Below are 16,044 nucleotides of genomic sequence, written 5' to 3'. Positions count from 1 at the left end.
CCAGACATCATAGAGTATGAAGTGAAGTGGCTCTTAGGAAGCATCACTATAAACAAAGCTAGTGGAGGTGGTGGAATTCTGGTTGAGCTATTTCAAATCCTGAAAGATGATGCTGTGAAAATGCTGCACTCAATATGCCAGCAAATTAGGAAAACTCAGCAGTGATCACAGGACTGGAAAAGGTCAGTCTGCATTCCAATCCGAAAGAAAGGCAATGCCAGAGAATGCTCAAATTATCACACAGTTGCTAGCTCATTACATTCTAGCAAAAGGTAATGCTCAAAATCCTTCAGGATAGGCTTTAATAGTACAGGAACTGAGAGATTCCACATGTTCAGGCTGGGTTTAGAAAAGATAGAAGAACCAGAGATCAAATTGCCAACATTCCTTGGATCATAGAAAAGGCAAGAAAGTTCCAGAAGAACATCTAACTCTGCATCATTGGATATGCTAAAGCCTTTGACTGTTTGAATCACAACAAACTGTGGAAAATTCTCAGATGGGAATACAGATCACCGTACCCGCCTCCTGAGAAACCTGTATGCAGGTCAAGAAGCAGCAGTTAGAATCAGACATGAAACAGCAGACTGGTTCAAAACTGAGTGAGGAGCATATCGAGGATGCACGTTGTCACCCTGCTTATTTAACGTCTGTGCAGAGTACATCATGTGAAACGCTGGCCTGAATGACTCACAAGCTTTAATCAAGATTGTTGGGAGAAACATCAACAACCTCAGATATGCAAATAATACCAAGCCAGCTTTTATGGTATGGATGTGAGAGCTGGACCGTAAAGAAGGCTGAGCACCGAAGAACTGATGCTTTGGAACTAGACTTCCCTGTCACTCAAACGGTAAAGAATCTGCCTGCAAGGCTGGAGACCAGGGTTTGATCCCGGGGTTGGAAAGTTCCTCTGGAGAAGGGAATGGCAATCCACTCCAGTGTTCTTGCCTGAAGAATTCTATGAACAGAGAAGCCTGGTGGGCTACAGTCCATGGGGTCGCAAAGAGTCGGACACAGTTGAGAGACTAACACACAATTGTGGTGTTGGAGAAGACTCTTGAGAGTCCCTTGGACTTCAGGGAGATCCAACCAGTCCATCCTAAAGGAGATCAGTCCTGAATATTCATTGGAAGAACTGATGCTGAAGCTGAAGCTCAAATACTTTGGCCACCTGATGTGAAGAGCCCGCTCATTAGCAAAGATCCTGATGCTAGGAAAGATTGAAGGCAGGAGGAGAGGAGAAGGGCTTAACAGAGGATGAGATGGTTGGACGGCATCTTTGACTCAATGGACATGAGTTTCAGCAAGCTCCAGGAGTTGGTGATGGACAGGGAGGCCTGGTGTGCTGCAGTCCATGGGTTTGCAAAGAGTCGGACATGACTCAGCAACTGAACAGCAATGAGCTTTTTCTTTGCCCTGTCCCAAGATAACCAGTAGAGGAGGCTTCATGAAGAAGATCCAAATGGATTTATACAGCCTCAAAAACTAAACTTTTAAATTAAATGTGGTATAAAACAAAATTTACATCCTGCAGCACTGATATGAAATAGACATTTCAACACATAGATATTGATGGAGAGGTAGTCTAAACAGCTCTTCATCATTCTGATATATGCCTTCATTTATTCACGCATTGAACTAGCATTTATTGACTTCCTGCTGAGTTCCAGAGACTCTATTAGGCACTGGGAATATATCAATGAAACAATGAACATGACAGAAAAGATAGCATTCTACACATTAAAACTAATAATAATGTGTGTGTGTGTGTGTGTGTGTGCATAAAACCAGTAACAAAATATAATTTCAGATAGGGGTAAGTGAAGGATGAAAATAAAGTGGGAGTAAGGAGGAAAGGACTGTTTTAGGAAGGGTTAATAAGGATGATCCTTCCAGGGATTTCAGCAAAATTGGAAGGAAGCACAAACAAGAGATGAACAACACAACAACTGAAATGAAATATACACTGGAAAAGTCAGCAATCGAGTAACTGAGGCAGAGGATGGATAAGTGAGCTGGAAGACAGAACGGTGGCGGTCACTGCCGCGGAACAGAATTTAAAACAGAAGGATGAAAAGAAACAAGGACAGTCTCAGAGACCCTGGGAAAACATTCAGTGAACCAACATTTATATTATAGGAGTTCTTGAAGGAAAAGTCTTCCCTCGTGGCTCAGACCACAGAGAACCTGCCTGCAATGCGGGAGACCTGGGTATGATCCCTGGGATGGGGAGAGCTGGAAAAGGGAACAGCTACCCACTCCAGTATTCTTGCCTGGAGAATCCTATGGACAGAGGAGCCTGGTGGACTACAGTCCATGGGGTTGCAAAGGGTCAGACACGACTGAGTGACTAACACTTTCAAGACTCTAGAAGGAAAAGAGAAAGAGCCTGAGAAAATATTTGCAGAGATCATGAGAATCCTTCCCTCACATGGGAAAGGCGGCGGAAACCTAAGTCCAGGCAGCACAGAAAGTCCCAGGCAGGACATATCCAAGGAGGGACATGCCAAGACACGTAGCAATCAAACTGATAAACACTAAAGATAAATGAAAAAATGTTAAAAGCAACAAATAACATACAAGGGAACCCCCAAAAGGTTTTCAGTTGATTTCTCAGCAGAAACTCTGCAGGCTGGAAGGCAAAGGCATCATATATTTAAAATGATGGAAGGGAACCACCAACCAAGAATACTCTACCCAGCAAGGCTCTAACTGAGATTCAGTGGAGAAATCAAAAACTTTATAGGCAAGCAAAAGCTAAGAAAATTCAGCACCACCAGCCCAGCTTTGCTACAAACGCTGAAAGAACTTCTCCAGGCAGAAAATGGAAGGCCACAGCTAGACAAAGGGGAGGAACCCATCCACGTACAAGTATGATAGCAAACCAGCAGGTGTAAGAAGTCCAGTTCAGCTCAGTCGCTCAGTCGTATCTGACTATTTGCCACCCCACGGACTGCAGCACGCCAGGCCTGCCTGTGCATCACCAACTCCCGGAGTTCACTCAAACTCACGTGCATTGAGTTAGTGATGCCATCCAACTGTCTCATCCTCTGTCGCCCCCTTCTCCTCCCGCCTTCAATCTTCCTCAGCATCAGGGTCTTTTCGAAGAAGAGACGAGGACAAATGCAAAATTTTGGAAATGCATTTGAAATGAAAAGACCAGCAACTTAAAACAATCTTGTTTATATGCAGACCACTGTTTCAAAACTTCATGGGAACCACAAACTGAGAATCAACAATGGATATACACACAAAGGGAAAAAGGCGTCCAAACACAACACTAAGTTCAGTCCTCAAATCACACGAGAACAAAAGTAAAGGGGAAGATAAAAACGCCTACAAAAACAAATTCAAAACAGTTAAGAAGATGGCAATAAGAACGTACAGATCAATAATTGCGTTAAGGATAAATGGACTAAACGCTCCAACCAAAAGATATACACTGACTGAATGGATACGGAAACAAAAGGCCCGTATACATGCTGTCTGTAGGAGATCACCTGCAGGTCCAGAGACACATACGCACTTAAAGTGAAAGGATGGAAAAAAGCATTTCATGCAAATGGAAATCACGAGAAAGCTGGAGTAGCAATACTCCTAGAGAAGACAGACTTTAGAAGAAAGACGTTGCACAGGACAAAGAAGGGTGCTATACAATGATCAAGGGGTCAATCCAAGAAGATGTAACATTTGTAAATGTTTATGGACCCAACATATGAGCACCTCAGTATATGAGACGATGTATATAATACAGAGAAAGACAAATATATGAAATCACTTTTAAGAGGAATCTTTAAAAAGTTATACAAATGAACTTATTCACAATCAGAAAGACTTACACGCTTAGAAAACAAAATTATAGTTACCAAAAGGGAAAAGCAGAGTGAGGGATAAATTGGGAGTTTGGGGTTGACCTGCACACACTACTATATTTAAAATAAAGAGCCAAACTAATGCAACATTTTAAAGCAACTATACTTCAATAATTTTTTAAAAATAGATAACCAACAGGGACCTACTGTATAGAACAGGGAACTCTGCTCAATATGCTAATCACCTAAATGGGAAAAGAATTTGAAATAGAATCACTCTGCTATATACCTGAACACAACAATTTAATCAACTATACCTCAATATAAAATAAAAATTTTAAGAAAAGATGCTAGTCATCAGTAGCTGAATGAGGGATCCTTTAAATTGAAAAAATCTCCTAAACTGGCAAATTTTAGAGAACTCCCTTTATACACAGCTGTTTTACTGGTCCCTATGGAAAGACCAAATCAAAAGATGGCTATAAAGAAAAGTCCAACCTTAAGAACGCCCTTAGCCTAAAACAAATAAACAAAATTTAAAAAAAAAAATTATTGAGTCCTCTATCTCCCTTGGCTCACAATAAAAATGACAGGACCAAGAAGCCAAAGCCTTTAGGTTTTAAGAATCTGAGATTGGAGTTAATTTGTTACTACAGAATAACAGCTTATCCTGGTGTGATAGAAGTGAGTTTAGCCATCCATGGGGCTGGAGAAGAGATGATCCCAGAGGCATAAAAAGGAGAGAGAATTAGGCGAGTGGGGGCTAGATCAGGTAGAAGTGTGCAGGCTATGATTCCAGACTTGGGCTTTTGATGGGAGCGATGGGAAACTCGGGGATGATGAAACAGGCACACACTCTTAGCCTCATCTGTGATGCTTTGAAACTTATGGTAAAAACGTGATGACTTCTCTCTTTTGAATTGACACTCTATGTACCAGAAGTTTAATATGCTTTGATTAGAACTTAACAAACTATAGAAATGTGATTTAGGAGCTGAAAGGGGTTCAACTTTATACCTTGAATACTTTATATAACAAGAATGGATCCAAGTATCTTTCCACTGGAAACATTCAGGAATTTATGGAAGGTATGAAACTAACTTGTCAAAAGTAAAATTAAGAGAAACTTTAATAAAAACTTACTAAAATTTACTCAGCTTTGTTAAAATTTTGTTAGCAAAGGGTGCACTATAAATAAAAATATGCATAGCGTTATGCTACAGAAAGATACTCTTCTTCTTGTTCTGTTCAGAAAAAAGTTTGGCCACTTTATTTTCATTTTGAATCTGATACAGCAGCCTTGATATTTTCTCTTCTCAGTAAAAAAGCATGTTTGACAGGCCAATGGCCACGACTGCCTCAGCCCCAGCAGAGATGTGGAAATTGGAGTAAGGGCCCAGCGGAGTTCTCACAGTGCGTCCATGGAGGTGTTTCAGCAGTTCCCATTTGTTTGCAGCTGCCGTATCAACAGCAAGGAAAATAGGTTTGATTAGATTTGGCAGCAGTGTTCCTCTTATAATATTTTCGAGAGATAGGATTGTTCAGAGTTGAATTCCCAATTATTTCCTGCTGTAAGAAGAAGCATAAATCAGTGTTTTCCAGCATCACATGTAATTAGTTCTTCTATTGACTTGTGTGTTTAATGTTAAAATCATATTCCTCTGTGGGAGGGATTGACAGATACTATTCTTTCTCATGTATGCACAAATATCCTTGAAAACTGAGTATATGTTTTTGACAACTTCTTTCTGTGTCTCTGAGATCAAAGCTCTGAAGAGCTCTGAGATCAAAGCACTAAGGAGGTGGGACACAAGATGTAACAAGAATACTATTTTGAACGTTTTCAACTAATACAGATTGTGGATTTCATTCTCCCCTACATACCATGTTCCTTTGTCATCATTTAAATGGTGTGGCACTCAAAGAGAAAAGGGAACGCTCTCGTTTATACCAGCATTATTCACAGCGGCCGAACGGTGAAAGCCCAGCCCAGCTGTCTATTGATGATGAATGAATAACTGAGGTTTATACATCTGATGGAGGCACATTCAGGATTGAAAAGGAAAGGAATTCTTTCAGATGCTACAACACGGACGAACCGTGAAGACGTTATGCTAAGTGAAGAAGTCAGACGCAGAAGACAAACGTTGTATGATTTCACATATATGAGACAAAAAAATTAACTAGACCCATAGAAACAGCAGGATGGTGTTTGCCAAGGCCCGAGGGGAGGGAGAAATAGGGAGTGTTGGTTCACGTGCACAGAGATTCCGTTTCATAAGACGGAAAAATCCCTGAGATTTGGTGAACAATAGCGTGAATACACTTAACATTCCTGTACTGTATGCTTAAAATGATAAAGACGGTAAGTCCTGGGCTATGTGTATAAATGACTGTAGCCCGCCAGGCTCCTCTGTCCATGGGATTCTCCAGGAAAGAATACTGGGGTGGGTTGCCATTCCCTTCTCCAGGCGGTCTTCCCGACCCAGGGATTAAACCCAGGTCTCCTGCATTGCAGGTGGGTTCTTGACCCTTTTAGCTACATGGGAAGCTCCTCTGACTCCAAATGTCTGCCACTATATACAACGTGCTGAATATCAAATCAAGAAGGAGAAAGAAAGGGGATGCCTCTTAGTGACAGAAAAAGGAAGGAAGGAGACGTCACACCCGGAAAAGGTGGGAAGAAAAAGAGACGCACTGATACGAGAAGAGGTCAATGCAGGGGTCCTTGTTTCTTCTGTGGGGAGGTGTCCTGGCATGAATGTGCAGGAGGGGTACGGAAAGAGCCCTGAGTGCCAGGGCGAGCTGCCCTGGGCTGGACGGGAGGATGCGGGCCCTTGGGAAGACGCCTCATCCTCTTTATCCAGCACGGCCCAGGCGTGCCATTGCAGCTTCTGCAAGGAGGGGGCTGGACGGACACCTCCTTCCCCTTTCCTGTGCGGGGCTGGAGAGGGAGGGAAGGGTTCCTGTAGGCTGGGAGGCTTTCAGAAAGGGTGCTAACCTGGTGTCCCAGGAAACCGTGTCTGCAGATGTCGCCCGAGAGGCAGAGCAGCATGGTGAGGAAAGTCTGTGAATTCCGGAGTCAGGCTACCTTGGTTCTTATTTTCGGCCTCTCCACTTTCTAGCTATGCAAATCTGAACAAGTAAATTAACTGCTCTGTACTTGAGATGTAATAATAGTAATGCCCACCTCACCCTGAGGATTAAATGGCTTTGAACTCATGAAAATCCTAACACAGCGCTTGACACACAGACCTCAAACTTGTCAGTGGTTATTATTATTAGAAAGGGATTGGGAAAAGAGGGCTAAAACATGTATTTGTCAACACTGCCTAAAGAAACCAAGTCACTCACCTTCACATGGAAATTCTAAAGCTTCCATCTTTTGCCACCTAAGTGAATACGGGCTAGGGAAAACAAGATTAGTTATGAAAAAATAAAAAGTTAATTTTTTGTACATTGAGTGTAGTGTGAATAAATTCTTGATTCTGTCATTTTTAGGGCCCTCGAGTGTTCCTTGTCTGAGTCCCATCTCACATCCATACGCGACCACTGGAAAAACCATAGCCTTGACTGGATGGACCTTTGTTGGCAAAGTAATATCTCTGATTTTTAATATGCTGTCTAGGTTGGTCACAACTTTTCTTTCAAAGAGTAAGCGTCTTTTAATTTCATGGCTGCAGTCACCATCTGCAGTGATTTTGGAGCCCAAAAAAATAAAGTCTGACACTGTTTCCACTGTTTCCCCATCTATTCGCCATGAAGTGATGGGACCAGATGCCATGATCTTAGTTTTCTGAATGTTGAGCTTTAAGCCAACTTTTTCACTCTCCTCTTTCACTTTCATCAAGAGGTGCTTTACTTCTTCTTCACTTTTTATCATAAGGGTGGTGTCATCTGCATATCTGAGGTTGTTGATATTTCTCCCGGCAATCTTGATTCCAGCTTGTGCTTCATCCAGCCCAGCGTTTCTCATGAGGTACTCTGCATGTAAGTTAAATAAGCAGGGTGACAGTATACAGCCTTGACGTACTCCTTTTCCTGTTTGGAACTAGCCGGTTGTTCCATGTCCAGTTCTAACTGTTGCTTCCTGACCTGCACACAGGTCTCTCAAGAGGCAGGTCAGGTGGTCTGGTATTGCCATCTCTTTCAGAATTGCCCACAGTCTGTGGTGGCCCACATGGTTAAAGGCTTTGGTGTGGTCAATAGACCAGTGGTAGACGCTTTTCTGGAACGCGCTTGCTTTTTCGACTTGCACTGACTTGTGCTGCCAGAGGCCTAATGCACATACATTTTGTCAGTCACATCATCAAGCTCCACGTGTATGCACCCTTGCAAACTGACCCCCTTTGCTTACTCCTCAGGCCAGCAGCTGCAGACATGGGCCACCCTCCCCAGGCTTGAAGCATGATATAATTGGGGAAGTGGTCTGGGCTTCAGGGGGCCACAGTCCTTTAGTCCAATCAACTCCTTGCCCTGTAGAGAAGATGTTGGCCTGAGGACCACAGCAGCGTTTGCTTGTGCAGCCTAAAGTGCGGGGTCTTCTTGCCTTGTTTATAAATGGCAGCGGGCACCATAAATTGATTCCAAATCCTTCAGTTACAACCAGCGAGCAAAAGCCTGAAAGAGAAAGTGCACAGCAGGGGCTGAAAGACATTCAACAGACAGAGGGATGAAAAGTGACAGAGACGATTATCTCTCAAACCTTCTTAAAATCAGGCACTTTGAGAAGAATGGACCTCTTCCAGAAAAAGAAGCCTCACTCCAGCATCAGCACCTCAGACTGTGAATGTGGTGACTGGAGATGTATCATTTTCCATCGATTCTAAGGAGCACACCTTACGTTTTAGCATCGTGAAATTAGACTGTCTCCTCTAACTGATGGTGCTTCACAGTGACCGTCAGCCAAGCAGCAGTTGTGAGCCGGCTGTCAGCGCGGGTGCACACGTAAAGGGGTCACAGCTGCTCACCACCAACTGGTCACTGTGTGCGTTGCTGGCTCTGTGTAAACTGGCTTTCATTGCTAGTTAAAATCCCTTCAGAAAGATTCCACTACAAGTCAGCCTTGTATGCAGGAAGAGGCAGGAACAGGACAGCAGGCCCTAAACCGGATGCTAGGGAGACGAGTGTTCATTATTGGAGGAATGTCTACAACTTCCTGTTTGCTTGCAAAGTACAGACCAAGGGGATTACAGCTCTTCACAGGAAGACGTGCAGGGGCTCGGGCGGAAGCAAGGGTAACATTTTGCTACTTAGTTTGTTAGTGAGCTGTTGCTACAGTAGGGTTGCATGGCATTGTCTCAGAACTCAGTGGTTTAAAGCAACTCGTTTGCCGTGTGCTTGTAGCTGACGGTCATCCGGGGTTCAGCTGGCCCAGAGGGGACTGACTCAGATGCCTCAGTTTCTCTAGGTTCTGCTCTACTTGTTACGAGACCACAACAAGGGTTTATTTACCCATTTCCCTATTGATCACCGCTTCCAGTTTTGGCAATCGACGCTATGGTACCGGATGTGTTGTGGACAGATGTTTCCATTTCTCCAGCTGGACAGCTAGTAGTATATTCCTGTGCTCACGTGCTTCAGTCGTGTCCAACTCTGTGCGACCCGTGGACCGTAGCCCGCCAGGCTCCTCTGTCCGTGGGATTCTCCAGATAAGAATATTGGAGTGGGTTGCCATGCCCTCCTCCAGGGGACCTTCCCGACCCAGGGATCGAACCCATATCTCTGGCGTCTCCTGCAATGGAGGTGGGTTCTTTACCCACAGAGCCGCCTGGGAAGCCCTAGTATATTGTCTAGGTCAAAGATAAATAAAAGTTGAGCTGTGTACAAAAAAACTTGAAGATTTTCACAGTTGGTGTGTCGTTTCACACCTACCCCAGCAGTGTATAAAGGCTCCATTTGCTACATATCCTCACCAATATTTGGATGAGTCAGTCATCCCACCATCATTTTCCCTGCACCGTTTTTGATGAGAAGGCAGCAATCGTTTTGACAGTTATTCCTTTGTATAGAATGCGTCTTTCTCCCCGTGATTTAAGATTGTCTCTTTCTTTTTTGCTTTTTCAGCAACTTGACTCTGATATGCCTAGGTATCAATTTCTTTATTCTACTTGGAGCCTGTTACTTGGCATTTGTTAAATTTGTGATCTGTGGATGGATATTTTTTGTTAATTTTTGGCCATAAAACATGCTTTCTGCCTCATACTTTCATTTCTCTCGATTCCTCACTTCCAAAGTGGGGGCTGTGGGTTTGATCTCTGGTCTGGGAGCTAACACTCCATGGAAGACAGACATAAGGTGAATCCGTGAGGCCCTCCGTAAAGGTCCTTTCTGATTACACACTCCCTCCTCCCACCTACCCGTCACTCCCTTCCCACTCCATACACCACGGAGAGTCAGTTTAGAGATCCCGTCAGCTCCCCTTGACAGGCCCAAGCTGCACATGGAATATTTCCAGTTTACTGTTTTCAAAGGCTTTTGGATTACATTAAGAAATAGAGGTTCCTAGAATATACAAAATTCAACTCGGTTTTGAATTCATTAGCTCAAATCCCTCTGTGTTCCTATTGTAATTCTTCCCTCCGGCATAAATAATTCCTCTGCTTTTAACAAGTCTTTGTAGCAAGTCTGCAGCTCACAAGCTTTAGATATCCTCTGATATCAGTTTTAAATCTCCTGAGCTGTGAATGGTCCCTGGCAGCTCTCTGCCAAGCAATCGTTTTAGCTTCTGACAATCTGTGGATAGCTGAAGCTACTGATCAAAACAAGAATATGGGGCATCCTTAGTTATCCCAGAAAATCCTGTGGGGAAAACGAGTGTTCTGTCCCAAGGCCACCATAGATTAGTAGGTTTTATCTAGCTGAGGGTAATGGTAAAGAGGGCCATTCATATTGAGGCAAAACTGTCAAAAATATTTTAACACTTAGATTTATTTCTCTGCCTTATAGTAGTTTAAGTAGGCTTTCTAATTCTGCTCACAATCTAAGAGATTTATTACTTGCAATTTTCTCGGGTCCTGAAGTACCAAGACTGATCCCTTTCTATTCACACGGGGCCTCAGAACCTATGTAAGAAGCCAGGCCGTCAGTATACGTCTTTATATCCATGAAGGCAGACTGTGGAGAAGGTGTCAAAAGCACGAGGTGAGTCATCTTCTGTTTCTTTATCAAAAGGTTGCAGAGTTTAAGACCGTGGACGTCATCTGCTAGATTGCAATGAACAGATCCTCTGGTGGGTGGGAAATATTCCACAAGCAGCTTGGGGGAGCAGAAGAGATCTCTAAACAGACTTTCAGTTGTGTGAGGCAGGGTGGGGGTAAGGAAAAAAGTGTGAGCGGTGGGGAGTGTGTTGATCTGGGACAAGGCTATCCCTTTAAGCAAGTCCTCCACCTGGGAGCTAGGAGGGCAAGGGAGATTCAGTTACAAGACCAAAACGTGTGTGGGCTGCGGGCTGGGGACAGTGCTTCTCAATCACCTTTCCATCGGGTTTTGCAGCTCGACCATACCCTCACTTTCCTCTCTCCAGCCCTCTCTCTATCTCACTGCCTCCCTCCCCAGCCCGCTGCCACGCTGCCATCTTTATATTTCCAACAAGGAACACAGCGAACTGTAAGAGATTAATTTCAGCATCTATGTCTGCTAGAGGCTTAACGTACACCTCACAGTTGTTTATCTTTCTGTGCTATCCTCCCCAAATCTTCACCCCAACACGCTTCTTCCTTGCTTGCTGACTCTGCTCTGCTCGGTTATATGATCTCTTCCCCTTCTCGCTATTTCTTTGTCTTGAGTGAAAAGAGAGGGATGGAAGGGAGCGGAGAAGGTGAGAGATGAGTAAGAGAATGTGTCTGATACAGATTCCATGTAGGATTGACCTTGTGTCTGCCTAAATGATTCCTTGATCTAAAAGAATTGCCCTCTGAAGTGTTTTAATTCTTTCAAGAGGGATCTAGGGATGTGAGCCATAAAGCTTATTCAATTTGGGGGATTTCTATGAAGAAAAATATAAGACCAGAAATACAAATCACGCGCACAATGTGTCAAAGCGTAAAGTGAGTCATCTGACTCTTTCTTTACAACAAAACATTGCAAATTTTAAAGACAGTCGAAGTTATCTGCCAGCTTACAGTGAACAGAGCCTATAGTGGGTTTTTCCCATATTTGGGAAACCATTCTCTTTTCTCCTGGTCACGGGCATTTGGATTTTCTTTTGCAAAATTATCTTTGCTCCACTCTTCCTGGTTTTGGTGCAACTGTCCATCAAGGTACCCTGACCTCCCTCGGGGACAAGCTTCATTCACTTCAGGCCATCTGGCCGTCTGAACTTTGGGTCTTGAGTTAATGGATAGAAGAATAAAAATCACAGCCTTTCAGAGCTGTTACCTGTCATCAGCAGCATGTTGATAAAACTGTCACTCACTCCTGCCGTCCAGCTCCGCTGAGCTGCCCCGCCAGACCCGGCCCTCTTCAGTCCTCTCAGTGCTGTTACTACCACAGGGCCGTTGCAAACCCTTCTAGTAAGCTCAGTTTAGTTTAATTACCCAGGCTTTGTTTTTATGGTTTGCAACCAAAGAACACCAACTCATACCGGTGTCCCAAGTTAGTGAGGTGGTAGGCGATTTTAAGAGAAACTAGCTACTCCAAAATATTCCTCCACTTTCCTAAGAGTACAAACAGTATTTCATTATTTAAAGTTCTGAAAGGGCTGTTTAAGTAGAAGCTGACACTTTCTAGCACTGCAATGATATATAAAAGACTCAGGACGCAATTTCAAGCACCTGTGATAGACGTGGAGAAAGCGACGGGTCACTAGAGCAAGTCTGGTGTTCTTGCATCCAGAAGGGTTTAGGTAAGGGATCCCCGGCTGAAATATCTGGCGAGGATGAGCAGTGATGCGAATGAGCCATCCTATACACACTCACCTCCGGGAACAAACGACCCCCCCACGTTACTGTGGCTTCCCTGTCTTTCTTTCCAGTTTCCACCTCGGGTACAGACGTGTCCAGAGACGTGCTGCTGGATTCTAAAGAAAACACCGAGGCCAGCGTAGTGAGGGATGGCAGCTGAAGCTCACTTTCCTTTTCAGAGAAATAATAGGGTCATCAAGACTCAGGAAACGGTGAACATACGCCCTTTACACGGGGCAACATTCCTGAATTTTTTAAGTTGGGAGAATTATCAGTATCTTTCTTTAATGTGCAGTCACCTGCTTATTATATATTGGTAACTAACTTGATTTTTAAAAAAATGGGTCAGGCCAAGAAAACAAGTATGCATTCTATTCCTGGGCTATGCTGCTGCTAAGTCGCTTCAGTCGTGTCCGACTCTGTGCCACCCCATAGACGGCAGCCCACCAGGCTCCTCTGTCCCTGGGGTTCTCCAGGCAAGAACACTGGAGTGGGTTGCCATTTCCTTCTCTGCTGGGCTATACTAGGGCTGCGGTAATCCATATAGGTTGAAGGAATGCAAAATGCTCACTGGGGCTTCCCAGAGGCTCAATGGTAAAGAATCCACCTCCAATGCAGGAGACCTGGGTGCTATCCCCAAGTTGAGGGCAGATCATCTGAGGAAGGAAATGGCTACTCACGCCAGTATGTTAGCCTGGGAATTCCTATGGACAGAGGAGCCTGGTGGACTGCAGTCCATGGGGTCAGACATGTCTGAGGGACTAAACAGCAACAATATAACACCTACTGAACACAATATTTAAGTGAACAAAGTATTTTTAGAAACTAAGTTCATCGACTAGAACAAGCCGCCGCAGTCATGGAATACATCCTTGAGGGTGTCCTGATGGGTCCTGCCGGCCCAGCAAGTGATGGCGAATAAGCCGAGAGGGGAAATTTTCTGCTAGCAGCTCTGGGGGTGCATTCTGACGCATTTCTTCAGGCCAGACTGGTGAACCATATCTGAGTCAGTAAGTGGTTTCATTATCTCATTATATATCCTAGAAATAATTCAAAAAGTATATATCGACACTCTAAATTTATGAAGTTACTCATCCCAGATCTTGGAATTCCCAAAAGTTAAAAGAGGATGTTGCGTCCACGTCAAGTTGCTTTTAGATAACTGCATTTTACTACATGGGTTGCCCAGAAAAATGAACCACTGTCTTGCCAGTGAGGCTCTTCAAAGAAGCAAGTAAGACTGGCATCGCTGTTCAGATGTTAGTTAAACTACAGTGGCTTCTGATGCGTAGTTTCCAGAATACATCCACCTCATTTACAGCCAACAGCAGCAAGAGACGGCAGATATTTCTCTGCTGTGACACGGGGCTCCCAGATGCTGAGACAGTAAATGACTCTTCACATACGCTGGTTTGAGGGAAAGGATTGTAAGTGGGAGGTGAGATGACAGAGTGGATTCCTGCATCCTGATGATTGCAAAGGACAGAGAAGCAATCCAATTTACTTAGCCTCTAGATTAAAGTAATTGAGAAAACAAAATAATACAGCAGGAAATCAACCAGTATGATACACAGTGGCCGTCTCAAGAGATATGTCCCACAGGTCTAAGTATGTCTGAGAACGTGGGAGACTCTGCTAACTCTTGGGAAGTTCTGTTCTGATAGATACCACCGCAGTATTTACTGGTTTTAAGTGGTTCATTCCTTGTGCCCCAGGCATCCTGCATTCCGACATTCAAAATAAACCTAGTTGATTCGGATTTCAGAAATATGCGAGATGCAAGTGGAAGACTTTGCTAGTTCGACTTCTCCTGCTCGCTGGGCGGTGCCTGAATCTTATCTGTTTCTCATCATGATTGACCCTATGCTATCAGGCTTCTGTCGTTACTTAGTAACCTAGTTGTGCCCGACTTTTTTGTGACTCCATGGATTGGGATTTTCCAGGTGAGAATACTGAGGTAGGTTCACATTGTCTTATTCCAGGGGACCTTCCTGACCGAGGGAGCAGACCCGCGTCTCCTGCACGGCAGGTGGGTTCTTTCGGTTCAGTTCAGTTCAGTCGCTCAGTCGTGTCCGACTCTTTGTGACCCCAGGGACTGCAGCATGCCAGGCCTCCCTGTCCATCACCAACTCCCAGAGTTCACTCAGACTCACGTCCATCGAGTCAGTGATGCCATCCAGCCATCTCATCCTCAGTCGTCCCCTTCTCCTCCCACCTTCAATATTTCCCAGCATCAGGGCCTTTTCAAATGAGTCAGATCTTTGCATCAAGTGGCCAGAGTATTGGAGTTTCAGCTTCAACATCACTCCTTCCAATGAATATTCAGGACTGACTTCCTTTAGGATGGACTGGTTGGATCTCCGTGCAGTCCAAGGGACTCTCAAGAGTCTTCTTCAACACCACAGTTCAAGAGCATCAATTATTCGATGTTCAGCTTTCTTTATAGTCCAACTCTCACATCCACACATGACCACTAGAAAAACCATAGCCTTGGCTAGACGGACCTTTGTTGACAAAGTAATGTCTCTACTTTTCAATATGCTGTCTAGGTTGGTCATAACTTTCCTTCCAAAGACTAAGTGTTTTTTAATTTCATGGCTGCAATCACCATCTGTAGTGATTTGGGGGATTCTTTACTGCTAGGTAAATAGGTCACCAGGGAAGGCTTTTATTACTTAGGTAAAATATACCAGCTCTAGGAGAATAGATCTGATTTCTTATTAATACAGAAAAATAATGTTGTATATGTGAGCATATAGTGGTAATATGGCAAGTAATATGCTCACTGTCTCATTTAAATTTTAATTCTCACATCAAAATGTCAGCTAAATCATGGTATGTTACTTCTATTTTTACATTCGAGAAATTAAATTATTGGCTCAATATTGTACATTTTATAATTGGAACAGTCTAGACTTGATCTTAAGTCTGTCCGATTTTAGATTGTACATCTGACCTGAAGCAGAATGACTGAGAGATGGCAGATGGGACGAGAAGAGTTCTAAACAGGCCGTCAGTGTTTAGCATAGACCCCAGCACAGGGTTAAGGGAGGCAGGTCATAGGCACATAAGGCAATTCTCCTGTATAGAGATGCATGCCAGGGACTTGAGGTCAGGGCTAGTGTGTGTGTGTGTGTGTGAGTGTGTGTGTGTGTGTGTGAGTGTGTGTGTGTGTGAGTGTGTGTGTGTGTGAGTGTGTGTGGGTGAGTGTGGGTGAGTGTGTGTGAGTGTGTGTGTGAGTGTGTGTGTGGGGGTGAGTGTGTGTGGGTGTGTGTGAATGTGTGTGTGAGTGTGTGTGTGTGTGTGTGTGAGTGTGGGTGGGTGAG

The sequence above is a fragment of the Ovis canadensis genome, chromosome 5 (assembly GCF_042477335.2).
Source record: "Ovis canadensis isolate MfBH-ARS-UI-01 breed Bighorn chromosome 5, ARS-UI_OviCan_v2, whole genome shotgun sequence".
Taxonomy (NCBI): Eukaryota; Metazoa; Chordata; class Mammalia; order Artiodactyla; family Bovidae; genus Ovis; species Ovis canadensis.
The sequence above is the reverse complement of the archived record's forward strand: the minus strand, read 5'-3'. Positions refer to the sequence as shown.